Source organism: Loxodonta africana, chromosome 14 (genome assembly GCF_030014295.1).
Source record: "Loxodonta africana isolate mLoxAfr1 chromosome 14, mLoxAfr1.hap2, whole genome shotgun sequence".
In the NCBI taxonomy this organism is placed as follows: domain Eukaryota; kingdom Metazoa; phylum Chordata; class Mammalia; order Proboscidea; family Elephantidae; genus Loxodonta; species Loxodonta africana.
In genome coordinates, this window is record NC_087355.1 from 20,840,450 (window position 1) to 20,862,826 (window position 22,377).

At 39.9% G+C, this 22,377-nt stretch overlaps 1 protein-coding gene across 21 annotated transcripts in view; it reads right to left on the bottom strand.

The window, feature by feature from the left end:
- The window catches only part of NCOA2 (nuclear receptor coactivator 2), a 321,186-nt gene that overhangs the window by 123,749 nt on the left and 175,060 nt on the right, over positions 1–22,377 (bottom strand). The window lies entirely within an intron of this gene.

Sequence of the window (22,377 nt, forward strand, 5' to 3'; positions counted from 1 at the left end):
TTACAGAGGGGAATGTGGATCATTTGGTTATTCCAGTCTAAGAGTTCAGCAGAGGTTGGTTAAGAAAACCAAAATTAACACAAAAGCCAAACAGGACAGAGGCCATTCAATCCTTCAACAAATACTACGGAATATCAATTAAGTGCCAAGCATAGTTATAGGGATTGGGGACTAGGGCACTGAACAAGAGACTAAGTCCCTTTGTCCAAGGTGCTTATATTCTAGTGGGAAGGGAGGGAAAGGGTAGAAGAACAAATATTTACTACATAAGATGGTGACACGAGCTATTAAGTAAATACATAAGTAAGGTTAAGGTTAATATAGACCATAACGGAGGGTGAGGAGGTAATACAGGTAATCGGGGACATCCTCTCTGATGGTTTCTTTATAATATAACCATTACAATAAAATTTATGAAAAGCTGTACACTGTAGTGGCTAAGAGCTTATCCTCTGCTGTCACTCGCAGGAATACTACATATTGGTTACATGACCTGGAGCAAGTTATTTAGTTTACATCTTTGGGTCTTGGTTTCCTCATTTGTAAAACCAGGGAAATAATAATATATAACTTTATAGGGTTGTTGAGAGTGTGAAATGTAAAGGGGTATCTGGAACTATTGTTATTATTAATATGTGAAATTAATAGCATGCAAAATGTTTATGAAATAATCTAAACTAAAAAGTTAAAAAATCCTGCTGGTGATAAGAGTTTAAGAAGGAATAGTAATTTAGAGAAAAAAAGCTGGAAGAGAATTCACCAAAATATAAGCAGTTAAAGTGTTTGCATAGGTACACCAGGGGTGAGTTAATTTCTGCGTTTTCCAATTCTTTCTCATTAACACATCAGACTTTTATATGAGAGAAGGAAAGAGAGGAGGAAGGAAAGGAGGGAGGGAAGAAGAGAATAGTAAATAAATCTGGCTGTGCTGCTGGAAAAAGAACAAGCAAACCAAACAGGGACTCTTTTAAATACGCAGCTCTCTGGAACTCAAATTATAATTTTACAAATTGTTTACATGCATACTTTCCAGAGGAATTATTGCATAAATTGAGGTAAACCTATGCTATATACTAAGTGGCACAAGGACTTTCTAAAGTGAATGAAGTAAGAAATTTGATCCAGTTTTCCTGGTGAGTATTAGCAATGAAATTTAAAGTGTAAATTATTTACTTAGGTACATCAGAGAAAATTTCTACAACAATTTCCAAACTACTAAAACCATATGATAATAAACTTGTACCTCTCTACATTTACCCTAACTTCTTCTATATGAAAAAGATGGAAACCTGCAGTCATTTTGGACTCATTCCTTGATCCTGTAGCCCTTAACTTCAGGAACTTTGGCATGTTTTTTCTCCTACTGATGTGACTCTTTTAGAGCAGGAAAAATACCTAAATTACAAGAGCCTTCCAGCTAGGTTACTAACTAAACTTCTCTTCCTTCTTCCTCCTCTTCTTCTTACTCATCCTTCAAGTTCAGCTCAAATGTCGTTTTCTATATGACCAAAAAACCAAACCAAACCCAATGCCTTCGAGTCAATTCTGACTAATAGTGACCCTATATAGGACAGAGTAGAACTGCCCCATAGTTTCCAAGGAGTGCCTGGTGGATTCAAACTGCTGACCCTTTGGTTCGCAGCCGTAGTAGCGCTTAACCACTATGCCACCAGGGTAAGGCTTTTGGAAACCCTGGTGGCGTGGTGGTTAAAAGTTCAGCTGCTAACCAAAAGGTCAGCAGTTTGAATCCACCAGGTGCTCCTTGGAAACCCTACGGGGCAGTTCTACTGTCCTAAAGGGTCGCTAAGAGTTAGAATCAACTCGACAGCAACGGGTTTGGTTTTGGGTTATATGAAGGCTTCTAGGATTCCACTAGGAAGAATTAAAAGGTGCCTTCTACTTGTTCCCTTGCCCATGATCATAAACTTAAAATAACACTTCCTTCTCCTCCATTGTGACTAGTTGCCTTTTCCCAAGACAGTGTCTAGGGTCTGCTCTCGGCTCCCACTATCCTCAGGGGCCAGCCCGTGGGCCCTCAGCAGGCTGCACTGCTACCTCATACTCCAGTTTCTAGGGGTAAGAAACGGGGCTTAGGACACACATTCTTTCTTCCCTTTTTTTCCATCACCACTCATTTAACTTCCAGCCATTTTTGTGATTTCTTTATCTCCAACCAAACAGGAAAACAAAGTAGGGGCAATACTTTTAAAAATGTCCCAGGAAACAAGAGGAAGGCCCAAATTAAGTGCTTGTGGTTAGAGAAAAAATAAAACATACAGGTATAATCTTTTTTTGGCAGTTTAAATTATGTTTCTTTACTATAGTAAAGGTGTCCCCTGAGTGGTATAAATAGTTAATGCACTTGGCTGCTAACTGAGAGGTCCACCCAGAGGTGCCTCGGAAGAAAGGCCTAGCAATCCACTTCCCAAAAAATCAGCCACTGAAAACCCTATGGAGCATAGTTCTACTCTGACACACATGGGGTCAGCTTGAGTCAGAAAACAACTCAATAGTAACTGGTAAAGGTGCTAGAGTAAAACCTACATGGGAAGTATTTTTCTGAAATAATCTTTGTTTATCCTTTCTCTGTTCTCTACCACTCGTCTACAGAAGTGATAAATGAACGAGGAGGAAAAACCTGGTTTGGGAAGACCTCTGAGTCATTTTTTCACCGTGTAAATTCCTACAAACTTTCTTTTGGTCAGATCATTACAATAATTCTAAACAGTATTTGCTATGAAGCAATGGTTGCCATCATAAACAGAAAAGCTGCCATTAGATCTTATAAAAATAAGCCAAATTAAGCATTTTTATTTGCAAATAGCACATACTTACAGGTATGATTTACAGAGAATTACTAGAATTTAGAAAGTTATTTAAAAGAATTCAGTAACTTGAAAAGCATTTAAAAATTACCTAGGCACATGAAAATATGAGCCAAAACACGTTGGCCATTTTTTTCTCTTAAACATCAGCGTTTGGCAATCATCAGAACTAACCATACTGTAAGTTTTGAGAAATTTCTATTCCAGCTTAAGTTTAAAACTTAGGGCACGCAAACATCGGTGGGCAGAAGCACGATCATACCGCTATTACTGCTACCGCACGGCCGAGCCCAATTCTCCGACCGAGGTTCAGAGGCCAGCGAGCTCTCTAGTTCTGGCGGACTTTATGAAGAGCCTAGAATTCCCCTGGGGAGCTGTAAATGGAGGGTTCTCTCCTCTTTATATCTCCAGATGGAAAATTATTGTGCTTTGTGTAGCTAAAAATATAATCGGACTCAAAACGGTAGTTTCTAATTACCCCTTAGGTAGTTAACATGAATTTAAATCCAAATGAGCTTAAAGTGCTTTACAAATAATTTAGTGGACTAAATAAGAACAGTCACTGAAAAGATTAAAACAAATTCTGCCTATCTTAGAATGCGTTGTTCTCTACCTCTTTTTAAAATTAGTACTAAAATCTGTTTATACTAAGAGAATAAAGAACAACTGGTTTGCAAAACCTACACCTGTGGATAAAGATCTGTAAGGCTGTTGTACCTTATTTAGCCACAACTGCCAGGGAATAAGCATGCAGTGAAACCGTAAAGAAATTAAGATAATTGCCTGAGACCCCAGAGACAGCTAACTATATTACATTCCTTTTGTCTGGTACAGAAATCAAAGGGATAATTCATTAAGCTGAAATTCAAACTCTGGTTCAGCTGGGCAAGAATGATGCGAAGAAGGCCAAGCCAGCTCTCAGAGCCATCACCACACATCATGCATGTGTTCATAAGCACAGATACGATTTCTTTAGTATGGTGTTTTCTTCTCATTTTACTTCTTTTTTTTGGCGGGGCGGGGGGCGGTTAATCATTGTAACTTTTTTTTTCTTTCTTTCATTTTAAAGAGCAGTGACTATCACTTAGAGCAAAAACACATTTGGGCCCTGGAAAATTAAGTTTTCTGTAAGGTGCAGTTTCTAACTAATATATCTCTTTTTGGTATTAAAAATATAACCTAAATCATAGGCTTTTAACTTAAAAGCCTATTTGCATTGATTTCCTTCTGATGTCTGGTTTAACTGTGCTGATTATTACTCAGTAGCTACTAACGGCAAACCATGGTGCTCTATACACACTGCAATATAAGTAAGCAAGAAACAACTTGGTATCAAGAAATGAAAGACTCAGTGAAAAGAAATAACTATGGAATTAATTAAAATGGAGAGTAATATACATGAAAAATACAAAGTGCTAATAAAGAAAAGATTACTTCTGGTTGTGGGGAGATTTAGTAAAGTTTTCATGAAGACCTGAGCTGGGCTTTGAAGAATAGATAGAATTTTCCAAAGTGAAAATGGCATGGTGGTAAGGATCTGTGAGATATTCTCAGGGCACCAAGGTCCAGGGTATAAAACTGCCAGGCCAGGCTACAGTTGCTGAAATGAGACTGGAGGTTATTATGGCCATATGACTTAAGAACTTGGGACCCTGAGTCCTCCCCTCCTCACCCAGTCTCCCTGCCCCCACCCAGGTCACTGTTAAACCCTGGTTATGGTACTGGCTTCACCCTATGCCAACACAGCCCTAGACCATGGTTCTCAAAGTGTCACCCGGAAGCTTGTCAGAAATGTATACTCTCAGGCCCCACCCAGGCCTACTGACTCAGAAACTCTGAAGGTGGGGCCCAGTACTCTGCTTAAGAAGCCCTCCCTGTGATTTCCATTGCCCGAAGCTTTAGTGAGTAATTTTCTTGGCCCATCAGTGACCTGAAATTTAATTCACAGTAATTGTCCTCCTTTCTGAGGGAGGAGTAAAGGGAGAGATGAGAAAGAATATATTTCAATCGTTCAATTCATTTAACCACCAAATATTTATTAAGTACTTACTTCATAGAGCTGCAGTCCCTGGGTGGTACAAACAGGTAATGTGCTCAGCTGCTAACTCAAAGTTTGGTGGTTCAAGTCTACCCAGAGGAGCTTTGGAAGAAAGGCCTGGCAATCTACTTTAAAAAAATCAGCCACTTAAAAGCCTGTGGAGCACAGTTCTACTGTGACACACATGTGTCACAATGAACTGACGTCAGCTTGACAGCAGCTGGTTTTATTTTCTATTTTTTATAGAGTTAAAACATAGAAAACTTTAAATGCTGAGGTGAGTAGGAGTTGTTGTTAGTTGCCAACTGGTTCCCTGAGTGAATCAAAAGTTTTAAACAGTAGGCGGTAAAATCACACTTCCGTCAGAAAAGATCACCATGATAGTGGCATCAATGACGTTTCAGGCAGAACAGGGAGGAGAGGCTGGACATCGGCTAATAAAGAACCCAGCGCCGTCGATTAGCTAAGAGGATACTGCAAAAGGCCACGTATTGTACGAGTCCACTTATACACGAAACATCCAGAATGGGTAAATCCACAGAGACAGAAGATTAGTGGCTGCCAGGGGCTAACGGTAGGTAGCAGGGGAGTGGGGAGTGGCTGTCAACGGGCACAGGGTTTTCCTCTGGGGTAATGAGAACGTTCTGAAATTACACAGTGGTGATGACGAAAAATCACACAACCATACGTTTCGAAAGGGTGAATTTTATAGTATGTGAATTAAATCTCAACAAAACTGTTATTTAAAAACAACACACAACACAAAAGCTGTTAAATCTTATGTTGATAACCTGGCAAAATTGTGGAATAGATAAATGAATGGTTTGCAAGTATTCAGAAAACACACTGCGATTATTACAAGCAAGCATGACTTCTCTAGGGACATTCACCTAAACTGACTTTCCTTATTATTTTTGCTAAAGAGATTAGAGTGGAATTTTAGTTTTTATTATAAAAGTAATACATGCACATAGTAAAAAATTTGGAAAACACAAATGCTAAAGAATAAAATACAAAAAGCATATATTCCTACCACCCAGAAAATAGTCATTAACTTCTAAAAAATTTCAGCCCAGAATTTAAAAATGCACTGCACGTGCATATACAATTAAGCTCATACTCTATATACAATTTTAAAGCTACTCTTTTTTTGATAGCCTGTTTTATAAGTTAATGTTATCCACTAAGAATTTTCCATGGCATTAAAAATATGTTCTTATATGTGTAAACTTCTATGATACTGATTTTAGGAATATACCATGGTATATTTAATAAATCTTCTATAATTAATTAGTGTGTCCAATTTTACTACTGTCAATAACACTGTAATGAGTATCTTTGCATATAAATCTCGATCCACATTTCTGATTAATTACTTACAATAGAGTCTTAGAAATATAATTACTAGGTCAATGGGTGTGACCATTTTTGACGCATCTGTTTTCCGAAAAGGCAGTATTAATTTACAATCACACCAGCAGGGGATGTGAATTCTCATTTGACTACAATTCACAACAGTATTAGGTATTATGGTATTTTTTGAAACCCTTCTAATTTGAAGCTGAAAATAGTATGCCATCGTTTTATAATTTAAACTGATTAATTGTAACTGAGTATTTTAGGAGTATTTGTAGCACTTCATTCCCACTTGGGTAGCTAAAAGAATAATGCTGTTGTGGAGATGACAACAAAATGTGGGTTCCATCGGTGGTTTCCAAACTCACCTCCTAATGAATCACTCATACAATTTTTACAAATATGGGCTCTCTGGCTCCATCCAGACAATCTAAACCGGACTCCCCTATAGAAGAACCCAGAAGTCTGTATTTATAACACACAGCCCAGGCGATCAGTTGAAGCCCGCCTAGCACTGACTGGAAATAAGAGCAGCATTTGGAACTACTGGGCTGAGTAACAATGAAGAATTAGAGTCAAGGCTGTCAGAAAAACCATTCTTTGTGTTAATTAACTGATTATTATAAACCAAAGAGAAATTCTATAGTTACATTTACTTTTTTATCAGTAACTTTAGTAAACGCACTGTTTGTCATACAAGCAGATGACACAAAACATAGCTACCATGTTTAAGGACAAGATCGATTTTTTTTTTTTAATCTTATTAGTAGTCTAGAAAAATGGTTCTGAACCAGAATAGTGACATTGTTAGTTGACATTTTTGTATTATTAAAAAAAATGTGAAAACATACAAAGACAAGATTAAAAAATAAATAAATAAACCCTTGCAATCCTTCCACTCTAGGGTAACCAGTCTTAGCGCTTTGGTGCAGATGAACCTTCTCCACATCTGGATACCACTGTACTTTTATCCTCATTCTGTCCTGTGCTGCTTTCCCTGCTGTTGTTGTTGTGTGCAGTGGGGTCCATTCTGATTCACTGCCACCCTATGGGATAGAGCAGAACTACCCCATAGGGTTTCCTAGGCTGTAATCTTTACGTAGCACTTGCTAATGAAGATCAAAGACTACAGCCTTCAGTATGGATTATGCCTCAACATAAAGAAAACAAAAATCCTCACACCTGGACCAATGAGCAACATCACGATAAATGGAGAAAAGACTGAAGTTGTCAAGGATTTCATTTTACTTGGATCCACAATCAATAGTCATGGAAGTAGCAGTCAAGAAATCAAAAGACACCTTGCGTTGGGTAAATCTGCCGCAAAGGACCTCTTCAAAGTGTTGAAGAGCAAAGATGTCACCCTGAAGACTAAGGGGCGCCTGACCCAAGCCATAGTATTTTCAATGGCATCATACGCATGTAAAAGCTGGATAATGAATAAGGAAGACCGAAGAAGAGTTGACGCCTTCGAATTGTGGTGTTGACGAAGAATATTGAATATACCATGGACTGCCAAAAGAAGGAACAAATCTGTCTTGGAAGGAGTGTGGCCAGAATGCTCCTTAGAGGCAAGGATGGCGAGACTGCGTCTTACATACTTTGGACATGTCGTCAGGAGGGATCGGTCCCTGGAGAAGGACATCAGGCTTGGCGGAGTCCAGGGTCAGCGGAAAAGAGGAAGACCCTCAATGTGGTGGACTGACACAGTGGCTGCAACAACGAGCTCAAGCATAAAAACGATTGTAAACATGGCACAGGACCGTGCTGTGTTTCATTCTATTGTGCACAGGGTCGCTATGAATCGGAACCGACTAAGGGCACCTAACAACAATAACAATTTTTATGGGAGCAAATCGCCAGGTCTTTTCTTCCAAAGAGCTGCTGGTGGGTTCCAACCACTGACCTTTGAGTTCGCAGCCAAGCACTTAACCATTGTGCTACCAGGGCTCCTTCACTTCTCCTCTGCCCAACCTAGAACAATTTTACTCCATCCTACATCCCTCCCTTGCACCTTTTGAAGTCCTTATTCTGTAGTAAACAAATTCCCCTACATCCTTAACCCAGTAACAGAATATTAATCCTTCTTGGCTCTTTCGACAGGCCCTCACTTCCCTGACTGTCCTCTTCAGTATAAGCTGCTTGTTCTCTCATTACACACATTCCAGGGACAGGAGGTAGAGTAATACACTCCTCATGCCTCAAAGCTGTGATTACGTTATCATTCCATTGAGGGGTGGTCTTGTGTAAAAATCTCTGCTCCTTTGAAACTCATGCCAAAGAACACCCTCTCTCCACTCACTTGTCTGAAATTTACCCATTTGCCACGTATTCCCCTACATTTATTGAAGACTTTAGCTTCTGATTAGTTCTTCCTCTCTACCCCAAATCTGCTCATCAACCTGTGTGATTTAAAAAGTCTATGTAGATGGGCTATCCTAATACCTACCCTCATAGGTCCTTTTCCATTTCAACCCCAACAAATTTCACCTCCGCTTCACTTCAGCCACTGCCTTCTATGATCAGACCCTGAACCTTGTTATCACTCAGGATTAATCACTGTCTGAAATCTTAAAACACCTGAATGTCTTTTTGCCTACAACCTAACACATGAGCTAATATCCTCCCTCTACAGTAACTGTTCTTCGATGTATAAGGAACTCTTTTCCTTCGACCCATTTTCTCACCTTCTTTCCTTCCCTACCTAGCATCGATCTCCCTTCCCAGCACCCTCAGCTCCCTTTCCTGCCTCTCCCCTCACAAAATTCTTTCTGCAACAATGCAACAATACACATTCTCCACTCCTATAAGTAAGGAGCTGGGCACTGACTGGGGGGGGTTGGGGATCACACAGCTAGGCACAAATGCCACCGACATTTCAAGGTCTCTAAACTGCTGCCTGACAATCCTCATCCTTGTTCTCAGGTCAGCTCCTTCTATCTATCTCCATTATCTCTAGGTTTTACCACTCTCTTCAAGCAAAATAAACATACTATCTAGCAAACGGCCTTGCCTCTTACTTCAGAGAAAATTCAAGACATTCGATTTGATTCTACTCAACTTCCCTCTTCCGACTTACAAACATACCCACCTCTATCTTCACATCATTCCTGGTGTCTCAGGATGCATGATCCCTCCTCCTGTAAACACTAACTGTTCCACGCTGCCCATGACACAACCCCTTCTGCTATTCCCCTCCTCACCCGCTCTGAGACCTTGCTCCGATGATAACAGCTTCTCTTTTGCAACTTCTCAGCCTCTCTCTGCTTTAACCTACAAGCATTCTCAAGTCATTTCCATCATTAAAAAAATTGTCCTTAGAGTATGAACACTTCTCTGGCTACAATCCAATCACACAGCTTTCCTTCACATTCAGACCTGTCCAAAGAAGTGACTGATTACCCAAAACACTTGGGGGTGTATGTTTTAGAATTCACACACACGCATACACACAGTTTTAGAAAGATAATACGTGGCATATACTACATTTCATAACATCCCCAGAGGGACCTGGGCAAGCATTCTGTAATCAAATTCAATAATACTTCTGCAGTAAAATGTATGAATATTCACAACAAGCAGGACAAAGACCACATCCATTCAGGTCAGGTTTTACTCCCAAATAAATGACAAAAACCTTTCCATTTTCAGAATTCACTGAATATTGCAGAGTAGAACTGCCCCATAGGGTTTCCAAGGAGCGCTGGTGGATTCTAACTGCCAATCTTTTCGTTAGCAGCCAGAGCTCTCAGCCACTGCTCCACCAAGGAAACACAGGCCCGTTCTATTCCTGTTCCCTTCTACTCACTCCTCTATCCAAAACAATTCTATTCTTTCCATCATCACTCCATTAAATCTGCCCTCACTAGTCTCCCATGACGCTCACATGCCAAGCAAAAATTTTAACCTTGTTATTAAACCTTTCCACTGTATTTATCATTGGTGTCCACGTCCCCCAAGTGATTCCTCCTTGAATCTGCCTGTTCTGTGGCTTCCCTATGTAGTGCTCCATAGGTTCTCTACTTAACCTAATTAGTCTTTTTCCATCTTTTATGGGATCATCTTCCTCTTTGGACTTAGAAGGCCTCCATCTTGGCCTGTCCCCTCCATAGTTGTGTTTTCTTCTTTTTTTTTTTTTTTTTTTAAAAAAAACCAGGTTTACTAAGGAAAAATTCATCCTTTTAAAGTATACAGCTCAGTGATTTTCAGTCTATTCACAGAGTTGTGTAATCATCACCAATATCTACTTCCAGAACATTTTCATCACCCCAAAAGGAAGCCCTATACCAATTAAACAGTCACATGCCCACTCCCTCAAGCCCCTGGCAACCACTCATCTACTTTCTGACTAAGGATTTGCCTATTCGGAATATTTCAAATATAATGAATCATATAATATGTGGCCTTTTGTGTCTGGCTTCTTTCATTTAGCAAAATTTTCTCATGGTTCATCCATGCTATATATAGCATGTATCAGTACTTCATTACTTTCTTATGACTGAATAATATAGGGTCTCTATGAGTCGGAACTGACTCGATGGCAGTGGGTTTGGTTTTCGTTTGGTATGGATAAATTATGTTTGGTTTATCTATTCACCCACTGATGTACATTAGAGTTGTTTCTGTTTTTCAGCTATTATGAATAATGCTGCTATGAACATCTGTGTACAAGGTTTTATGTGGATATATGTTTTAAATTCTCTTGGGTATATACCTAGGAGTGGAATCACTAAGTCATATGATAACTCTATGTTTTACTTTTTTGAAGAACTGCCAAAGTGTGTCCCAAAGTAGCTTCACCATTTTATATTCCCATCGGCAACAGACAAGAGATCCAATTTCTCCACATCCTCACCAACGCTTGTTACTTTCCTTTTTTAAAAAAAAATTATAGCCATACTACTGCATATGAAGTGGTATTTGTATTCCTCTAATGACTAATGATGCTTAGCATCTGTTATGGATTGAACTGTGTCCCCCCAAAATATGTATATCAATTTCGCTAGGCCATGATTCCCAGTATTGTGTGACTGTCCACCATTTTGTCATCTGATGTGATTTTCCTGTGTCTTGTATAATCCTATCTCTATGATGGTGATGAGACAGGATTAGCAGCAGTTGTGTTAATGAGGCAGGACTCAATCTATAAGATCGGATTGTGTCTTATGCTAATCTCTTACGAGATATAAAAGAGAGAAGTGAGCAGAGAGACATGGTGACCTCATATCACCAAGAAAGAAGCACTGGACCATAGCGCATCCTTTGGACCCAGGGTCCCTGCACTGAGAAGCTCCTTGACCAGGGAAGACTGATGATAAGGACCTTCCCTCCAGAGCTGAAAGAGAGAGTAAGCCTTCCCCTGGAGCTGATGTCCTGAATTTGAACTTGTAGCCTACTAGCCTGTGAAAGAATAAACTTCTCTTTGTTAAAGCCAACCACTTGTAGTATTTCTGTTATAGCAGCACTAGATGACTAAGACAGTATCTTTTCCTGTGCTTATTCCGCCATTTGAGTATATTCTTTGGAGAACTGTCTACTCAAATCCTTTGGCATTTTTTTAATTGCGTTTTCCAGTGATTCTCTTTTAAAATTGTGAAAAAACATGTAACATAAAATTTTCCAATTTAACTATTTCTAAGTATAGAATTCAGCATTAATTATATTCATAATGTTGTACAACTATTACCTCTACAGTGATTCTTAACACCACTTTTCAGGGTTATGAATCCCTTTGAGATTTGACCAATGCCAAAATGTTTATGCACACACACATAAAATACGGTGCACAATTCTCCTAAGAAGTCACTAACCTACTAAGAACATTTATGGTAAGCGCCATTATTGTATACCAGAGGTCCTCAACCATTGCTGCACATTTAAAAATCACCTGGGGAGCGTTTAAAACATACAACAGATAACCAGGGCACCACTCCAGATCCATTAAGCCAGAGGTTTTCAAGCTGGGGTATTAGCATCACTATTTTTCTTAATAGCCCTCCAGGTAATTTTAATGTTCAATTAGGATTAAGAACTGCTGATTTATACTTGCCCTCGGTGGTATCGCTTATTCCTATGGTTTTCCAAATATTTCTTTCCAGGCATCATCTTTCAGAGCTTCCAACTACAAAATCCATCTGCCTGCAGGGTGTCTACGGACAAAACTGAGCTCACCCATTCCTTCTTCCCAACACAAAGCTGCCTGACCTGCAATACTATCCACCCACTCAACATCATATTTAATCTTTACATTCTTCCTATCAAACCAACAAGTGACTTTGCCTCTTAAATATTCTCAAGACTCCCTCCCATCACTATGCTAATCACTACTGCTTCCAGATCAGCTATTCATCATCTCTCACTGGATTGTACCACCACGAGTCTTCCTTGTTGCTGCTGTTCTTAAGTGTTGTCGACTTGTTTCCAACTCATAGTGACCCTATGTACAACACAACAAAACACTGTCCTCTCCTGCACCCTCCTCATGATCATTGTTATGGTCGAGCACAATGTTGTAGCAACCGTGTCAATCCATCTCATGGAGGTCTTCCTCTGTTTTTTTACCCTCTGCTTTACCAAGAATGATGTCCTTCTCCAGGAACTGGTCCCTCCTGAAAACATGTCCAAAGCATGTGAGATGAAGTCTCACCATCCTTGCTTCTAAGGAACATTCTGACTGTACTTCTTCAAAGACAGATTTGTTCGATCTTCTGGGAGTCCATGGTATATTCAATATTTTTCATCAACACCATAATTCAAAGGCATCAATTCTTCTTTCGTCTTCCTTATTCACTGCCCCACTTTTGCAAGTACAGGAGACTACTGACGATACCATAGCTTGGATCAGGCGCACCTTAGTCCTCAAAATAACATCTTTGGTTTTTAACACATTAAAGAGGTTTTCTGCAACAGATTTGTCCGATGCAATACGTTGTTTAATTTCTTTACTGCTGCTTTCGTGGGTGTTGACTGTGGATCCAAATAAAATGAAATCCTTGACAACTTCAATCTTTTCTCCATTTATCATGATGTTGTTTACTGGTCCAGTTGTGAGGATTTTTGTTTTATGTTGATGTGTAATTCATACCGAAGGCTGTAGTCTTTGATCTTCAACAGTAAGTACTTCAAGTCCTCTTCAATTTCTGCAAGCCAAGTTTGTGCCATCTGCATATTGCAGGTTGTTAATGAGTCTTCCTCCAATCCTGATCCCACATTCTTCAGACAGTCCAGCATCTCAGATTATTTGCTCAGCATACAAACTAAGTATGGTGAAAGGATACAACCCTGATACACACCTTTTCTGATTTTAAACCATGCAGTATCCCCTTGTTCTGTCCCAATGACTGCCTCCTGGTCTAGGTATAAGTTCCTCATGAGCACAATTAAGTGTTCTGGAATTCCCATTCTTCGCAATGTTATCCTTAATTTGTTATGATCCACACAGGTGGATGCCTTTGCATGGCCAATAAAACACACTTAAACATCTTTTGGGAATTCTCTGCTTTTGGCAAGGTCCATCTGACATCAGCAGTGATACCCCTTGTTCCACGTCCTCTTCTGAATCTGGCTTGAATTTCTTACAGTTCCCTGTTGACATGCTGCTGCAACTGCTTTTGAATGATTTTCAGCAAAATTTTACTTGCATGTGATATTAATGATATTGTTCGATAATTTTTGCATTCTGTTGGATTACCTTTCTTTGGAATGGGCACAAATATGGATCTCTTCCAATCATTTAGCCAGGCAGCTGTCTTCAAAACTTCTTGGCATAGATAAGTGAGCACTTTCAGAGTTGTATCCATTTATTGAAACATCTCAATTGTATTCCGTCAAATTCCCGAAGCCTTGTTTTTCACCAATGCCTTCAGCGCAGCTTGGACTTCTTCCTTCGATACCATTGGTTCTTGATCATATGCTACCTCCTGAAATGGCTGAACACTGATCAATTCTTTTTGGTACAGTGACTCTCTATATTCCTTTCATCTTCTTTTGATGCTTCCTGAATCGTTCAATATTTTGCTCATAGAATCCTTCAGTATTGCAACTTGAGATCTAGACTTTTTCTTCAGATCTTTCAGCTTCAGGTATGCCTAGTATGTTTTTCCCTTTTGGTTTTCTAGCTGCAGGTCTCTGCATAATTCATTTTAATACTTTACTTTGTGTTCCTGAGCTTCTGTTTGAAATCTTCTGCTTAGCTTTTACTTCCTCATTTCTTCCATTCACTTTAGCTATGCTCTGTTTAAGAGCAAGTTTCAGGGTCTCTACCAGTTTCAGTACCTTCCAAAACCTGAGGGGCTCATCTTCTAGCACTATGTTCTGCTGCTATTCATACAGTTTTCACTGGCCAATTTTTTTTAGAAGTAAATCTCCAGGTCCTTCTTCCTAGTCTGTCTTAGTCTGGAAGCTCCACTGAAACCTGTCAACCATAGGTAACCCTGCTGGTATCTGAAAAACCAGTGGCAAAGCTTCTACCATTAGAGCAACACAGAAGCCACTATAGAACAACAAACGGACAGATGAGTGCCAAACCTGTCTCCTTACTTCCAGATAATTCCCTTGTACACAATTCTTTAGTGGACCACACTACCTCCAAAAGGAAGTCTACGTTTCCTCAAATGTCACATAAGGTGTCTCATAATCTAGCCTCTGTCATTCTCCATGCTCATTTCTTGCTCATTTTTGTTTGCCCTGTTAATGCAAACTGCACATGATTCCTCACCTGTCACTGTTGTTGGCTGCTGTCAAGTCAAGCCTCAACTCACGGCAACCCTGTACACAATGGAATGAATGCTGCCCGGTCCTGTGCCAGCCCCGTAGTCAAATTGGGATTGGACTGATGGCGCATGACTGTTGTGATCCATATGGTTTTCATTTGACGATTATCAGATCCAGCTACTAAATACTATCTCTCACCTCAGTTCTTTTGCTTGCTGTATATTGAATTAGCCATATATCTTCCCCTTTCTGCCTAACTCCTCCATTTTTTAAAAACCTAGTTCAGGTTACCCTCCTCCCAAGATTAAGTATCTTCCTCTGTCTTATATAACTCTCCTATTAACCATGTATATCATATGTATGTATATCTTAATTATTTATGTCTTTTTCCCTACTAAATTTTAGGCTCCTTAAAGGGCAGAAACTAAATGTTTTTCATTGGTTTATCCTAGGCCTTATTAAAATGCCTGGCACACAAATACTTAATGTTCACTGAATAAATTAAGTTATAACCTGCTATGGGTATGAAGCTATTTCACCTGTAGTGCAATGGATTGCTTTTATGTGGCCGTCTTGTCATGGTTTTGTAACTACCAACAAATGACTATGTGTGACTATGCAAATGAGGTTCTTGTGGTCCACCAAGTGGATTGGATAGCTTGCTAATAAAGTAAATAAGGTGCACGGCACTCTTTTGGGGGTGGAACCATGCAAATAAGGTGTATGGAACCCTAGTGAGGGGACTGGTCAGTTTTGCCATACCACTAGGCTTAAAATGAGCCATCCCAGAGGCAGACGGAGGGGCTCTGGCTACCACCAAGAAAGAAGAGCTAGTACAGCATGTCCTATGGACCCAGGATTCCTGCGCTGAAAATCTCCTAGACCCAGAAGACAGAGAGAGAGAGCTGGTAACACTGGAGATGGTGAGAAGCAGCGGCACAGAAATGGCAGCAGTAGAACCAGGAGACTGGCAGGAGATGATGCGGTGGACTTTCTAGCTCACAAGTGAGGTAGTGCTGTTGGGTAGGAGGCTTGCTGGTAGAGCAGGGCACCTCCGGGCACATGGCAGAACTAGACTCGCTGACCCAGGGAGTGAGAGAGCTGAGAATGCTGAGCGCCTTTGGGCCGAGGCTTACTGGTGGTGTGGGGTGCCTCTGGGCACTTATCGTTAGAGCTAAAGAGCTTTGTAACACTTGCCCAAGGAGGGCAGAGGCCAGGCCTGACAGGCCGAGGGCACAGCTGAGAAGTTGTCCTGAACAAGGAACTGTATCTCAAGTTGTTCTTGATCCCGCAACGAATTATCAAACCTAGCAGAGAAGTAGAGGGTGCCGTGGAAGGGATGGCTGGTGTCAGAACTGGAAAAAACGTTGGAGAGAAGAGGTATGTTTGACCTCCGCTTCATAAGAATCAGCTTTGGGCTGATGCTGATGATGATTCTCTCTCCCCCTCGAGAAGTTAGAGGAAGTCAGTCAGATACCCCCACCACACCATTTCTGCATCATCAAAATAGGTAACATCACTGAACATTTACTATGCTATAGTATTATACCTGTATTATCTTATTTGATCCTCACAATAATCCTATGAAGTAACTATTATTATCATTCCCTGATGGCGATGAGTAATGAGTGGCACAGAAAAATTAAGCTACATGTCTAAAGTCACACACAGTCAACAGGTGGTAAAAGTAAGATTTGAATCCAAACAGTATGATGCCAGAAGCTGCACGCTTTACTTCCATCGCACTGCCTGCCTGAGGTGTTGTTACTCTCCGAGGCATCCTTTTAGCCTATAGGTCATTAATCTGTCTTCCTACCTATATGTATCTCATCTCCTCAAGTAAATATTTCCTTCCAATATTTTTTCATTTTTTTAAAATTATCATCTTAATGCATAGTTTTTAATCTTTTATATTTAAGAAAGCTTTACCATGTTACTACATAAGACTTCACAGCCATTATGGTAACTACCACAAAGACAATGAGATCCCAGTGAGGTGGAAAAAAATCAACTGTCCTAAACTGGAGAAACCAAGATTATGGTATTTAGGTGAAAATAACCAGGGGATTTTAGTTGATCACAAGCTTAATATGAATCAACCAAATACTTGATGCTAAAAATAAAATACTGAATGTACTCTTAGGCTGCAAGACAAAGCAAAACTAAAAATCTTAGGCATAAGTCAATCTCACACTGGTTAGTATTAACAGGTATGAATAATATCCCATACTCTCAACTACGGAAAATATCTTCCCAAACCTGAGCATACCAAATATGAGTGGCCTGTGATCAAGGTTCTAACAGGTAAGGGTGATGGTGGGAAGAATGCAATCTGGTTAGGAAAAGAATCGCTCTGGCGATTCTTAAGCATTCTGCGGGTGGGGTGGGGAGGTGGAGGAGTCACAACAATTTTGAGAAACTAACAATAGTTTTTATATACATTTCTTCACACAGAACCTAAATCAGAAGCACTTAACTTTGAAGAAATATGGGAACAATTCTCAATTTCCTTAAGGGCCATCAGACAGAAACATGAGATTCCATGTTGCCCCAGAGGACAGAACTAAAAGGTTCATGGGCAATTTAGCCAATCAACATATACTAAGATTTATTTAAACAAGTGGGGATTTGTATGCATACATGTGTGTATGTATGTGTTTTTAAAACTGTTTGGAGACATGAAACATACAAGGTGAGAAAAAACACCAAGTTCCTAAGGATTGAAGGGATGTCTTACAGAGTAACAAGATACACAACTTGAAAAACAAAAAATAATAATATACTAGGTGTTCAGTAACTACTAGCAATTATTAAGCACTGGATACTGTTTTAAGCACTACATTATTTTATTTCATTCTTAAAGCTCTAAGAAACAGATATTGTCCCCCATTTTACAGAGAGGGTGAAAAAAAAAAAAAGATTCAGAGACGTTAAATGACTTGTTCAAGTTCTCATAGCTTGTAAGTGATGGCACTAGGCTTCAAACGAAGCTTTTGCTGCAATCCCACGTGCTTTCCACAGTTCCACATGTTCCTTAATAAAAGCCACTAAATATACCCTCTCCCCACTTATCAACACGGTTAGGTTCCAAACACCAGGTCATTATGTGAGAATGGAGGATAGCCACATCAGATCACAAAACGGAGGATAACCACATCATTACATAACTACCAAATTACATCATTACATAACTGCCAAACTACTGAGAATCACAGCCTAGCCAAGGATAACCTTAACTATCACAGCCAGTGTTATTTTTGCCTTGTACCTCAGTGCTTGTTACTGCCAGACACGTGTTGTTAAAATGCAAAACAGTCAATTTCTTACTATTGTCATAAACGCAAAATATCATATAATAAGACGGCTGATAAGTGAGGAGAAGGTGTACTTCAAAATACATAACAGAAGAGTTGTCGAGGACAGCCCAATAATCTAGGGGAAACATTATCAGAAAATATGAGCATGTCATCCTCAAAGTTTGTAGAGTGTTCAGCCCTGGAGGTCTTTGGCTGTAACGTTAGGAGAGGGAAGGATAGTTTAGACAAGACTGCCAGATATGGACAGCATTACCACATGTTTCTAACTGTTGACTCTCTGATGATGAACTTAAACCCCAAAAGAGGAATCAAAAGCTGATGAATGCACGATGCTATTATATGAACAAGTCAGATATTTTGTTCTAGTTTCTCAGCATCACCAAGGAAATAAGTACTGCTGCCTTTCCCTGAATTTCTTTTTGAGTTTTTACATCACTGTGATGTGTGTATTTGTGCTTCTGTTTATTTCCAGCTCTCAGACCACTATCTGGTCTCACCCCCTCCAGGTACCAGCTGTAGCAAACAGTGAATATAGTACAGTCTTTGCCTAAACCACAAAAGGTTTAGACATTCCAAACTGTATTAAAAAAAAAAAAACAACTGTATTAGGCCTCCTAAATTCTTATAAACTCAATTGTGCCCCCATTTATCTCCAGAGTCACAGCCCAGACTCTGTATTCCAGTGAAACATCTGTTCTTAGTGTCTCACAATAACTGGGTCTATTTCTCTCACTCTGATGCCCTCTCCTTACAATAATTGCTGTACAAGAAACTACTTCCCACTTCCACCTGTTATCTTGCCTCTCCCCCCATCCTAATTGTAGGTACCCTGATAAGATTTCCAACCAAGTACATTGGAAAATTATGTTTCGGAATCTAATTCCAACTGTCTTGAGGTTACCTGAGAGTTGAAATAATCTACAGGCAATGAGAAATCAGCAGGGAGATCAGATGGGGCTTCTGCAATGGGCCCTTATAGGAATTCTATTTCAACCTTGGTAAAGGCAGCTGTATGTAATTCAACAGTAGTTACTTCTAATAAACATATATTCTAGCTTATTATCTAAATGAAAGACTAAACTCTAGAAACAGTAAAGTAAAAAACAGAGAATTTAAGTCCATCTAATTTTAGATGTGAAGAAACACCAGATCCAGAGTTCCACAAATCCTGGTAAATGTCACACAGATACCGTATTCTATGTTCATACCCTCTTCCTAAGGACCTAGCATTTGCTGTTAAGAGGCAGCTATTTCTCCAGCTCCTTTTTACACAGAAGACACCACAACAGCAGCAAGAGACACTGCTCCTCCCAGCAATAGCAGCACTTGATTCAGGGTGTCTAATCTACTGGCTGTTCAGAGGTCTGTGGGGGTGGCTTAGCACAAAAGTTTTATCCAGACAACAGTTAAGTGGTGACTGGCTGAGATCCTATCCTTGGAATATATGAGAAAAAGTTGTTCAGTGGGTAGAGAGGAAGTTGAAGAGACAACAGACGCTCTAGAAGCAAATGCAGAGAGTACCTTTGCCAGTATAGTCAACAAATACAAAGTGGGTCTCAACTTTTGCTCACAGTAAATCACCTCACATGTTCAATTCTTCTAGATTTCAATAGTTAGTCTATCACATAAATATGCAGGCTTTTGATTTCGGGGAATTTGTGACCTGTGAGCTGTAACTCTATCCCTTTCCACCAATGACAGAAACCCTACTGACAGTACGCCTATTGAACTGTATCCCCTAACTTGGACCTCCAGATAACGAGCTTTATAGTCAGATAAAGCCTGATACACCTTGTGCTTTTACCATTTACTAGCTGTGCAACCTTGGGAAAAGTATGTACTTAGCCTTTCTGAGCCTCAGTTTCCACGTCTTTAAAATTTTCGAATATTTACTTCAGAAGTTTATGTGAAAATGAAATGAAATATGAATGTACATCGCCTGGGCTACAGAAATCATCCCATAAACCTTAGCTGCCTTCACTATTACTGCCATTATTATCTGAAGACTAGCTCATTGTCAGTGCTCTACAAATAGTCCTCCCTTCTCCCTTTCTCATTTATCTGTAGCAATTCAGGAACTCTTCCTCAAGATCCGGATGATGTTAAAGTGTCTGATACCTCCAAACCTGGAACTGCTGAGGCTCTGCCTCATCTACCATTTTCATTCACTCATTCAGACATTTACTGGTCACATACCATAGGATGTGGATATAAAGGTGAATGAGAAATTGTCCCAGTCCTAAAGGAACTGTCTACCATAGGAAAAAGATACACGAACAGTTAGCTGCATTATACTGTGCTATAAAGGATTCAGTCACTATGTACAGTAATCAAAGTTCTTAGGCGGTTACTAGAGCTGGGAGGTGGAGGGGGGGAATCACTCTCTAGGGAGTAGACACTTGTTATTTCTGGTAATGGAAAAGGCAATACCTAATGTGGGTGAAGTGTGCCCAACTTGACCAAGGTTAATGATGACACTAAGAAGTACACAAGAATAAAGGATGTTATTGGTACATGCGATAACACAGACAATTCTGAAACAACGGTAGTAACAACCAAAAAATACATAAGTGGTTACACTGGTAGATATGTATGCATGTATGTGTACACCAAACCAAGAAAACTCAAACCCACTGCTGTCAAGTCAATTCAGACTCATAATGACCTTACAGGGGAGGGTAGAACTGTCCCATAGGGTTTCCAAAGAGCAGCTGGTGGATTTGAACTGCCAACTTTTTGGTTATTTGTGTATATAATACATGGGTATGTATGGGTGTATCCATAGGCATACACACATACATGTTTGTGTGTGCTGCATATGTATTAATATACATAATAAAGTACATAGACGGCATAGTCACACATACTTCCCAGACATAACAAAATACCTTGCAGGATTGGTTTAATGGGTTTGAAGGCTTAGGATGATACTCTCGTGGGACAACTTGGTCAACTGGCACAACATAGTCTATAAAGTTTATGTTCTACATCCTAGTCTGGTAAGTAGTGTCTGGGGTCTTAAAAGCTTGAGAACGACACAATCATCAGTCAGTCTCTACTCGTCTGGAGCAAAAAAGAAGGAAACCAAAGACTCAAAGAAGAAACTAGTCGACAGGACTAATTGCCTGTGTGAACCATGGCCGCATCTATCCTGAGACCAGAAGAACTAGATGGTGCTCAGCTACCACTGCCAATCATTCTGACCAAGGACACTATAGATGGCCCCAGATAGAATGGGAGAAAACTATAGCACAAAACTCACTCTTTTAAAAAGGCCAGACTTATTGGACTGGTAGAGACTAGAGGAACTTCCACGACTATGGCCCTGAGATACCCTGTAGACTTTGAACTGAAACAACTCCTGGAGGTCAACTTTCAGCTAAATAACAAATTGGCTCATAAAATAAACATCACCTGTGAGTACCATGCTTCTTTAATTTAAGAAAATCTACATGAGACCAAATGATCAACATTTACCCTGAGGCAAAGATGAGAAGGTCAGGAGGGGCAAGGGAGCTAGATTAATGGAAACAGAACAAACAGAACAGAAATAACGAGAATGTTGACAGAATGTGGAAAACGTAACCAACGTCACTGAACAACATGTATAGGAACTGTTAAACGTGAACCTAATTTGCTGTGTAAACTTTCACCAAAAAACAGTAAAATATTTAATGGAAAAAAAAGGGGGAGGGGATGTAGTGAACATATAAGAAAGTACACAGGTAGCAGTGATAAGGAAAGTGTCCCAGAATATGTCATATGACCTAAATCTCAGAACAGGTGTTTACTAGGTACACAAGGGGAAAACGTGCAGCAGAAAGCAGAGCAAGTGCAAAGAAGGAGGCGTTCGAGCTATTCATGGTAATGCGGTTACGTCATGGGAGTAGGAGAGAACATCTTGGGGTGACGCTGGAAGGGCAGAGTCAGATTATGAAAGGGCTTTTCATGTCCTCCCAAGGAATGTGGACTTCAAATTGATTCTAATCTGAAGTTACAGATAGGAGACTATGGGTTTAGGAAATGGCTACTGTACTACTGGGCAGTGAAGGCCTAGAGAGTCTTGTAACTCCAGGGCCCGGTGAACACCTTCCCAACATTCTCTTTGCTGCCTCTGCTAAGTGTTCCC